The sequence below is a fragment of the Bos javanicus genome, chromosome 10, assembly GCF_032452875.1.
Source record: "Bos javanicus breed banteng chromosome 10, ARS-OSU_banteng_1.0, whole genome shotgun sequence".
Classification (NCBI taxonomy): Eukaryota; Metazoa; Chordata; class Mammalia; order Artiodactyla; family Bovidae; genus Bos; species Bos javanicus.
In genome coordinates this window covers 17,700,213-17,711,660 of record NC_083877.1, presented here as the reverse complement: position 1 = coordinate 17,711,660, position 11,448 = coordinate 17,700,213, and positions in this window count along the sequence as shown.

Sequence of the window (11,448 nt, the reverse complement as noted above, 5' to 3'; positions counted from 1 at the left end):
ATTTACCCCCAATTAGTGTTTTAGAATGCTTGGAAAATCCCATGGATGGAGGAGCCTGGTAGGCTGCAGTCCTCCATGGGGTCGCTAAGAGTCGGGCACAACTGAGTGACTTCCCTTTCACTTTTCACTTTCATGCTTGGAGAAGGAAATGGCAACCCACTCCAGTGTTCTTGCCTGGAGAATCCCAGGGACAGTGAAATCTGGTGGGCTGCCCTCTATGGGGTCGCACAGAGTCGGACACGACTGGAGCGACTTAGCAGCAGCAGCAGCAGCAGTTTTTTAGAAAGTCTGTATCAAAGGCCCTCTCACCATCAATGACTAAGTGTCATCATCTCATTTTGTCACCAATTCTTACCCATTTATAAAAACAAAACAGAGCATGAAACTGGGCATTGCCAGTGTGTACAATTTTTACCCATCTTTGTATTGCATTCAATTCCTCACTCAGGCTGACCAAGGTTTAAAACTAAGATTCTTAAAATATGGTCCCAGACCAGTAGCCTCAGTATCACCTGGAAACTGATTAGAAATGCAAATTCTCTGAGATGCTGAATCAGAAACCCCCAGGAGATGGGAGCCAACCTGAGTTTTAACAGGTCTTCCAGGTGACTCTGCTGCCCACCCAAGTTTGAGAACCACCATTTGAAAGCACTGAAGTGTCCTTTCTAAGCTCTCTTGAGTGTTTTCCCTTTTGAGTATCCAAATACCCATTTTCTGGAGGAGAAGGGGACTACGGAGGATGAGATGACTTCACCGACTCAATGGATAGGAGTTTAGGCAAGGTCTGGGAGATGGTGAAGGACGGGGAAGCCTGATGTGCTGCAGTCCATGGGGTCGCAAAGAGTTGGGCACGACTGAGCCACTGAACAATAACAACATTTATTTACAAGGGCCAATGTGACAAAGCATGAAGGCAGGGCTTTATTTTAGAGGCCCGGGCTGTTAAGTCCTGGATGACTCCCTACTGGGTTTGCATCCAAACACGTGTAATAATGACTTATTATACTGTTAGAGCTTACATTTCAAGGTGAACATTTTTTCTATATCATTTAGCCCAAATGTGACACTGGAGGGAAGTTTTAAGCTAAGTTACCCCAGATGTTTCATGGTTACGCAAGAGTGCAAAACAAAACATGTTTTCCCCACTGAATGAAAACACAATATAAGTTTTCTTTAGCAGCTGTGGCTGGAGATTGCAAAATGGAATAATCTGGCCACCCTCCAGGCTATTTGCACCCCTCCCCCTCCCTCAAGGGCAAAGGACAATCTCACCAAAGAGAAGAGAAAACAGGGCTCCGAGTTCACAGCTAATATTGAGAAACGGCGCTGCTGGAGCATCTGGAACATATCAGAATAGAGGTGACAGAGAGGAGGAATACAGAGCACCTCGCCCTACGACCTTCAGAATGACTCTGAGCACCATGACCCCAGGATTCATCTCAAAGCAATGCGTGCCAGAATTTCAGGCAGTGTGCTGAGTGTAGAAGAGAAAATTAGGGAGATAAAAGTCTTTGCAGTGCCCTTCGAATAGCATGGCAGCCATGATGATCCTCTTCACCCAGATTTAATAATTTCCCCATTTCTAAGGCTGTTGAGACCTTAGTGCCATTGCATCTCCAAAAGAAAGCAGGGTAGTATAATGGGAAAAGTGTAGATTTGAAGTCAGATAGCATAACTCTTCATGTCTGTCGCATCCCAGCCATATGACCTTTAGAAAAAGCCACTTTTCTAAACCTCAGTTTCCCTGAAAAAGGCTTCATTGGAATTTCTACAAGGATTCAGTAAGGTCATTTGCACAGCAAACAGTATTTGCTCTTAAGTGGTCATTCCCTTTATCTCCTTTACTGTACTTTGGTGTCTTAGTACTTCTGTCCCCCACTTTAGTGTGACAGACACATGCAAAGTACTCCGCTGATGCTTAAAAAACCAATCTCATCATACATTTCGAAATTCCTTCACAGTTAGGAAGTTCTTTTCCAAATACTCTTGTCTATCAGTCTTTAACTGATACTTCATAGAGCCCCTCACACCTCTTTTTCCGGTGAGCATCTAAACTAAGGATTCTTGCCACTAATTCATCCCTTTATGACTTAGCCTGGGTCCCACCCGGATGTTCCTCTGGAAAGGGAGAAAGGAGTGAGAGAGCATGCATTGAGATGTGTATCGCCCATTTGGACTTCCCAGTCCAGGGCGCTGTGCCTTCAAGATTCTACTTCAGGTCAGCCTCCAACTGACCCAGTGCTACTTCAAGTCTGTCACCAAATCTTCAACCCAGATTTTCCCAAAGGCCAGACATGACTTTGAGTCCATCTGAAGCTCAGACCAGGTCCAGAATTGAACCACCTTTCAACTGCCCTCCTAACCCTATCCCCTCCTTCTTGGTCTATCAGAGACCAATCATTTAACGGCCCTGAGGGGTTCAACTCTGGAGAAAGGGACAAGGACTGAGTGGAACTATTTTAATTTCTACTTGATTTAGTTTAATTTTCTTGCAGTGTTACTGATCTCCTTAGGACCCTCGTACATGGACCAGTGCTGCTTAGCATTGGGTAAAGTGTCTCCAGATTCCCTAATACCCTCCACTTTTATCTGTACCCTCACTGCATGAAGCCTCTGAGGTCTTAGAGGCTAAGATCTGCATCTGATGTTGAAGATTATTTGAACGTCCAGAATCTTACCTGGAAGGCTAGGATGATTGCATGGGATGCTTGTCCAGATCTCCGTGCAGGCAACATAATCTACCAACCAGGGCTGCAGTTTTAAATACTGGTTAAAATTGTCTTTGCTGGGCATTCAGAAAATATATGCTGAATTCTGCTTTCTATATTTAATTGCAAAGTATTGACATCATTAACTTATTCCTTCATTCAACAAATAGTTAATAAAACTTGCTATTAACCTGAACTATGGGAATACAGTGAGGTTAGAGTAGGGAGAAAGACTTGCCTGTCCCTGCCTTCATGGAGTTTACTGTCCACTGAAAAATCAGACATGAAGCAGAGTCAAAAACATGATGAGTTTTGCAAAAGCATAAGCATAGGATGCTTATCAAACCATTTATCAATCAAGTGTGGCTGAATAATATTGGATTATTGTTTTTTAAGGGTAGCCTCTTTCTAATTTTTATTTTATTTTATTTGGCTGTGCCACATAGCATGTGGGATCTTCGTTTCCCCAGGGATCGAAACTACCCCCTGCATTAGAAGCACAGTCTTAAATCTTAACCACTGAACCACCAGGGGAAGTCCCTGGATTATTATTATTATTAGGGATTTATCTGAACCTTATAACCGTTAAAGTAAATATCCAAGTCTGTGCCTCTTTGCCTCTGGGGTGATCAGCTCATCCGGGTTTGCCCAGAACGTTCTTGATTTGGACAGAAAAGTTCTGTGGTCAGAGAAAACCCTCAGTCCTGAGCAAACCATGACAGTCGGCTGCACTTGTCTTAGGGAAACTTTGGAGCAGAGTTCTTTGACTTTGGTTTACAAAAACCTTAGTCTTTCAGGTTAACTGGCGTAAAACCTTCAAAAAAGTCAATTTCAAAAAGCAATATCAGCCACAATATAAAAAGGCAGAGAAAGTTTGCTAGATTAAAACTATATTCTAGAACAGTATAAGGTTAAGAATGTGTGACTCAGACTCTGGTTTTTGTTTTTAAGCATAAAAATTATTGGAATGATACATTTGGGAATAATTTGAATACAAAGTAGATATTAGATGATTTTGTGGAAATATTGATAATTTTGTTGGGTGTGATGGAGCTGTTGTGGTTATGAAGACAAATGACTTTATTTTTAGAAAACATAGTCTGGAGTACTTAGCATTCAGGAAGTAATGATGGCAAAATATCAACAATCTTTTAATTCAGTAGAGTTTATAAGGATGATCACTTTTTCTTATTCTTTCAACCTTCCTTTATCTATGAGAATAATAAAAAGTATTGGGAAAGAAGTTAGCGACCATTGAGCTGAATACGATTTGAGATGAGAGTAACTTCTCGGGGAACTAGAAAATGATTCCTCTAGAAGGAAAGCAAGAGGAGAAAGGAAGAAAATGGGTGTGTGTCAGGGGTGTTGATTCTAGGCACACCAAATCATGGCAAACCCAGCAAAGATCCCCATGCTCCAGTTTGGGCCTTGCAGCAGCAAACTTGGCATTGAGGCAGCCAAGACAGCTTCCGCCTGAGGATGATCTTGGTAGATCGATTCCTGGGGAAACAGACAACTGGCGACCAGATGACTGTGTGGAATTTTGATCCAAATCCAAGTTACAAGAAAAGCACAAACTAAAACTGAGATTTGATTTCCAGCAACCCAAAGAGCTACACTTTTTCCACATCTGAGTTTATGTTGTCGTTCAGTCTCTAAGTCATGTCCGATTCTTTGTGACCGCACGGACTGCAGCGTACCAGGCTTCCCTGTCCTTCACTGTCTCCTGGAGTTTACTCAAATTCATGTCCATTGAGTTGGTGATGCCATCCAACCATCTCATCCTCTGTGGCCCCCTTTCCCTTCTGGCTTCTATCTTCTATCAGGGTCTTTTCCAACAAGTCAGCTTTTTGCATCAGGTGGCCAAAGTATTGGAGCTTCAGCTTTAGCATCAGCCCTTCCAATGAATACTCATGGTTGATTTCCTTTAGGACTGACTGGTTTGATCTCTTACTATCCCAAGGGACTCTCAAGAGTCTTATCCAGCATTACAATTTGAAAGCATCAGTTTTTGGGCGCTCAGCCTTGTTTATGGTCCAACTCTTACATCTATACATGACTACTGGAAAAACCCTAGCTTTGGCTATAGAGACCTTTGTTGGAAAAGTGACGTCTCTGCTTTTTAATACACTGTCTAGGTTTGTCATAGCTTTTCTTCCAAGGAGCAAACGTCTTTTTTTTTTTTTTTTTTCTGCTGAGTTTATGGACTGCATTTAATGTCCTAGACCCTGAGCTGGTGACTCTGGAAAGGTCCATCTGAGTGAGTGACATTTTGGCTGATAGATTAGTAGGAACTGGCCTGTAGTGGGAGATGAGGGGGTGCCAAATTAGCATTTCAAGCACCTGAAGCTCAAGAGAGTGTTGGTGGCTTAAGGTAAACTGAGAGAAGCTTCACGTGGTTGGAGCAGAGACCTAGGGCCAGGGTGACAGGAGATAAGGGTGGGAAGGCGGGCAGGGGCCAGGATGTGCTAGAGCTTTCAGCCTCAGGGATCCCAGAGTGCTTGGTCTGGGCTACAAATGAGAAGTCACTCTGACTGGGCATTAAGTTCCTTCTGCAAAAGGGGTGACAATGAAGGAAAGCCCCATCTTCTGTATCTGTTACCCATGATTTTGGGGCTCCTTCCACCCGCCCCTTCTCACTCACTAATGCCATTAATATGGATCCTCATTCCTGCACCACCCCAAACACGGCCAAGCACCAGTGGGAATTCCCTGGGTGGGGGTGGGTCTCACATGTGTCCACAGGTGAGTGTACCTAGTCATCACCTGGTGGTTGTAGGTCCTCCTTCCTCTGCTGCCCAGTGTTTCTCGGCTACACAGTGCCCCCTCCCCTGGGCACAGCTGTGTCCACCAGGCACCACAGGCTCCGTCCTGCAGCTGAGGAGGGGCACAGGAGGTGCCAAAGCTGTGAAATGTTCTGGCAAGCGGCAAAGAATGCCTCCCCGTTTATGTGTATGTCAACCAGTGGAGTTCCACGGTCCTTTTCCTTCTGCCCAAATAGTTTATATTGGTTATAAGAAAACAGCTCTTCCCATTTTAATACACGGGCCCCCCAGTTTTCCATGGAACTTGAATATATAACCACAGAGCATCAACAGGGTTTTGGTAGCAGGGCTTTGGCCCATAAGCAAACACACATCAGACACTGAGTGGTCTGCAAATCACTCTTCCTTTCAGACAGTGGAACCTTTGTTAGTGGGACAGGCTGGTGGTGCCTGGCTCCTATGTCCCTGGGATGACTATTCTCCTGGGAGGAGCTTCCTCTTGTAGAGATTTCTGAGCCTGCTGGCTGGTTCTCTGAATGTGCCAGATCCATATGAGCCCCAGCAGAACCCACACTTTTGTCTGTGTCTCCCACTAGATCAGGATGCTTGAAAGGAGACAGGATCTTACTTGCTCTTGTATCCTTGAAAGGTGGCACAGACCTGGCATGTAGAAGGTACTCAATTTATTTTTATTGAAAGAACATCCCATACACCTACCTGTGGTCACCAACTTCAGCTTGATGGAATACACTCAGGATATTGTTTAAAAAACAGATTTCTCAGCCCTGTTCAAACATCTGATTCATTAGATCTGGAATAAAGGTCCAGGAACTTGTGTTTTAGTAAAATTGCAGGTAATTCCAATACAGATGATTCTTGAATCTCCCTTTGCCTCAACCTCAGGCAGGCCTAAAATATAGACACTATTAGCCCTTTAGCTCCTTTGTGAGTATTAAAAACAGGCCCCTTTTCCCCTTCTAGTGGTATCAAGTCCAAGGCCAGGGCAACAGCTTGCTGAGCAGAGTTTAAGCTGTAGTTTCAGTCCCTTCCTACCCTTTACCAAGCATCCTTGTACTGTGTACAACCTACACAACTGTTCGCAGCAACCTGGTCAGAAGTCTGTTTCTGCTAAGAGATGGTAATTCACCTTTGAGTCATCTAGTTTCTCAGTTAACTCTATGAAACTGCTGGGACTGAATTGGACTCTTTACTCACACCTGGAAATCAGGTGAGCCAGTAGCCAGTCTCTAGATCTTTTAAGAGAGGCCTGGGAAGGAACATGAACTTGAATCTGACACAGACGTTCTTATCCTTTGCCACACATTAGAATCACATTGAGAGTTCCGGGGGATTTTAATGCCTGAATCTTACCCCCAGATTGAGGGAGGTACAACTTGGGCATCAGACTTTTGAAGAGCTCCCTAGGTGATACTAATGTACAAGAATCTCAGACCCACTAGGGTTCCCACCCCAATCAGGTTGAAGCTTTCACTGCTGTGTATCTTCCTAGGAACTGGAGGATTGGGGATGCACTCATCTTTCTAATCAGAGAATGCAACTGACTCTCTTGGTCTGAGTGATCCAGCTTTGTTCTAGTTCTTCAGACTTTCCCTAATTGAATATCTCTGCTTGTGCTTTTTGGCACTTCTGCCAATCACCTTTACCCCTGACATTTCTGAATACTCTCCTAGAACTATCCCTTTTCTCACTTCCCTCCCATCCCAAACAAAATCCATCTATTTTTAATGTGTCATACTCCCCAGCAGTTTGATAGACTAGTCTTCTACAAGGCATACTGGCAGGCAAAGTTTAAACGCTATCTCTCTGAAGTTGTGCCAAAACAATTTGATAATATGCCACAAAGAAATTAATGTTAAAATAGCAAGGTGTTACTTTGAAATAGTGGGATGCAGGCTTGGGGTGTTGCTCTTTTGGGGAGAGGGAACCTCAAACTTAAGGGAGTAGGAGACAGTATCTGAGAGCTTTGGAAGCCCCCACTGTTTTTGCCATGTGCAAAAATGACTGGACTTTCACTAGTAATGCTGGTGATGCTATTGCAAAGGGATTGTGCATGCTAAGTCGCCTCAGTCATGTAAAGCATTTTACTCCCACCTCATCGACCAGAATTTAGTCACATGATTAGGACAATACACAAAGCATTCTGGGAAATATAATTTCTAGTTAGGTGGTTATTGGGGATTTATATTATTTAATAAAAGCAGTATATTGATGGAAAAGGCTCTTAAAACACCTCATATCTGTGGATGAATGTCTTAATTCTTACTGAAGCCAGAAATGAACTATAAAAAGAAAAGATCCTGATTTCCTGCCCAGAGAGGTTCTGTTTTGTCAGTATATTCAGAATCAAGTTGGCTCTAAAAGGCTACCTCAATTTATAAAGATTTTTGCATTTAGACAAAAAAATACCAATTTCTTGATTTACAATGGAGGAAGATATATATGTAGTAACTGAAACATTTGTGTTCCCCACACAGGCTAAGACTTTCCTTGAATGAAAGTACTTAGAAGGCCGTATCATAGCATATACCAGCATACACTGAGCACCTCATCTGGGCCAAGTGCTGTGCTAGGCATTTTCCACAAACACCCTGATTTAATCTGTATCTCTCACTTGATGAGATAAGGATCATTCAGACCATTTTACAGGTGTGAAAACAGCAGCAGGAGCTTTATGTTGCTAAGATGTGGCAAGGCTGGTGTCTGACTCCAGGTCTATTTGATAACAGAGCAAGTACTTTTTCCACTACACTCTGCTGCTTTTCTAGTAAGTGTCAAGACATCCCTGGTGATATTTTTATAGGCTGTGCCTCTTTGTTCAGGTTTCTGCTACAACGTTTATTGCAGTGGACACATGCTTGTTATTGAAGGCTCTCTTTTCCAGGCTTCCTCCATCTTCTGGTATTCATGGATCATGTCTTAGTCACTTTACAAAATTGAGGCCAGCACAGGGCCTGGTATTTGTTACATGCTTAAACAAATGATTGAATAAGTAAATAAAATGCCTCCTGCACCTACAGTTATTGGAAGGGTCTTTCAGAGTTAAGTTTTTGCTTTACTTTAACCTCAGGCCATCTCTATGCCTTCTCAGTGTTTTTCCTTCTGTTTTATCCTCAGAAACTATGGAAAAAAGCTATGTCCCAGTTTGAGTTTACTATAAAAATGAGCTCTCAAGATTCCAGGAGAAGGGAATGGTGCCAACTGTGAGCTGAGGTCATGATTTGTTGAAGGAGACTTTGCTAATCATCTCAATACTGATGCAAACTGCCAGCAATGATGCTAAACACAGGCCTGGGTGGAACTGGCCTCACTCCCTGGCCACAGCCCTGTGAAGGAAGAAGCTGGAAACCAGAAGGGGCCCTTTAAAAGGCATGGTTCCTTCATCAGTGATGCAAGATGATGAGGTGTGTGGGTAGGATTAATCAAATCAAATGTGAAGTTGCCTTAAAAATTTCATGCAAGTTTTGCATTTGATTCTCTCAGTGGGAGCCTGGCAGAAAGGTTTGTACTCTTGCTGTACCTAGTGCAGAACAGGAAGAACTCAGGGCTGGATGGTGTCTTACATCCTTTCTAAATCCAAAATTCCTTTACTCAGAGTCAGAAATAAAAAATACCAGAATCGGCATAGGTAGACAGTTTGGATCTAAGGGCTTCCCTGGTGGCTCAGACGGTAAAGAATCTGCCTGCAATGCAGGAGACCCAGGTTTGAGCCCTGGGTAGGGAAGATCCCCTGGAGAAGGGAATGACTACCCACTTGAGTATTCTTGCCTAGAGGATTCCATGAACAGAGACTGAGCTTAGTCAGTCATCAGACATGACTGACTAACACACACACACTCAAGGACATATAAATTCAATTTATTTTTTCAAAACTCCAACCAAATAAAACACTTCTGAGGATCAAATATACTTACCAGCTGCCAGTTTTCAAATTATAGGGGACTAGGAATTGGCATTTTCAGAACAGTCCCCAGGGGACTCTTATGATCAGGCAATTGGAAACCTTGATATAAGGTATGCATAAATTCTACATAAATTAAAACAATGGAGCCATTATCATGGGTAAGGACAATAATCCCTGAAGTCTTTGTCACACAGAACAGTTCAAATGAGAAGATGCATATTGTTTTGTGAATTTAGGAATTAAATTTATCAGATCAGGATGTGTGGAGCGGCTTACAAATCTCTCTCTTGCTCTTCACTGCAGTTGTGAACCAGGTGTGCAGAGGTCCTATAACCACTGTAGACCTGGAGGGAGGCACAGCTGAGTTGGAAAAAGATCCCCTTAACTTTTTGCCTCTTCCAGTAGCTCAGACTGCAGGCTGTGAGCTGTTCTGGAGCAGAACACCAAGGGTCTCCCTCTTCTTTCACTTACTCATTCTAGGACCTCTTTTTTCAAAAGAGAGATCTGAAAGAATACATGCACCCCATGTATCACTGCAGCACTATTTACAGCAGCCAAGACCTGGAAGCAACCTACATGTCCATCAACAGAGGATTGGACAAAGAACATGTGGTATACTCTGTCCATGGGATTCTCCAGGCAAGAATACTGGAATGGGCTGCCATTTCCTTTTCCAGGGGATCTTCTGGACCAGGGATTGAACCTGGGTCTCCAGCATTGGCAGGCAGATTCTTTATCACTCAGCCACCAGGGAAGCCTCACAAAGGAATTAAAAGAACATTAAAAAGTCATTAAAAAGAACAAAATAAAGTCATTTGCAGCAACATGGATGGACCTAGACATTGTCAGCAAGGAGATCAGACCAGTCAATCCTCAGAAATCAACCCTGAATACTTATTGGAAGGACTGATGATGTTGAAGCTGAAGCTCCAAGCATTTTGGCCATCTGATGTGAACAGTCGACTCATTGGAAAATTCTCCTATGCTGGGAAAGATCAAGGGCAGGAGAAGAGGGCACCAGAGGAAAGGATGGCTGGATGGCATCACAGATGGAATGGACATGAACTTGGGCAAACTTCAGGAGATGGTGAGGGACAAGGAGGCCTGGTGCGCTGCAGTCTATGGGGTCGCAAAGGGTCGGACATGACTGGGCAACTGAACAACAGCAGACATTGTCATACTGAGTGAAATAAGTCAGAGAGAGAAGGAGAAATATCATATGATGCCCCTTATATGTGGTATCTACAAAGAAATGATACGAATGAATTTACCTCCAAAATAGAAACAGACTCTCAGAGAATGAATTTATGGTTGCCTGTACACACTGCTATATTTAAAATGGATGACCAACAAGGACCTACCCACTGTATAGCACAGGGAACTCTCCTCAATATTATGTGGCAGCCTGGATGGGAGGAGAGTTTGCGGGAGAATGGATACATGTATATGTATGGCTGAATCCCTTTGTTGTTCACCTGAAACTCTCACAACATTGTTAATCGGCTATACCCCAATAGAGAATAAAAAGTTAAAAAAAAAATTTAAAAGAGAGATCTGAAAAAGAAAGGGATGCAGATTCCAGTGAGATCTTGAGCGGCTATTCTATTGCACCCCTGGGTCTCTCCTGAAAGTGAAAGTTGCAAAGTCTCTCTTTGCAACCCCATGGACTATACAGTCCACAGAATTCTCCAGGCCAGAATACTGGCCTGGGTAGCCTGAAGTGGGTAACCTTTCCCTTCTCCAGGGGACCTTCCCAAGCCAGGGATCAAACCCAGGTCTCCCGCATTTCTGGCAGATTCTTTACCAGCTGAGCCACAGGGAAGCCCCAGGTCTCTCCAGGCCCAGCTCAGATGCCAAGAGCCTCCTGTGTGGTGTTCTTTTTCAAGGATGCTGCTTTCCAAGACCCCATTTCGTGAGTCCAAAGGTATTCTTCTGAAGCCCTACAGTGGCAAATTAACACAACAGATTATGCGTAAGTCACTCAATCAAGAGCTTTGTGAAAGCAGATTGAGGTTTTATACATAGCTATGGCCCCGTCCCGGGAGAAGGCAAT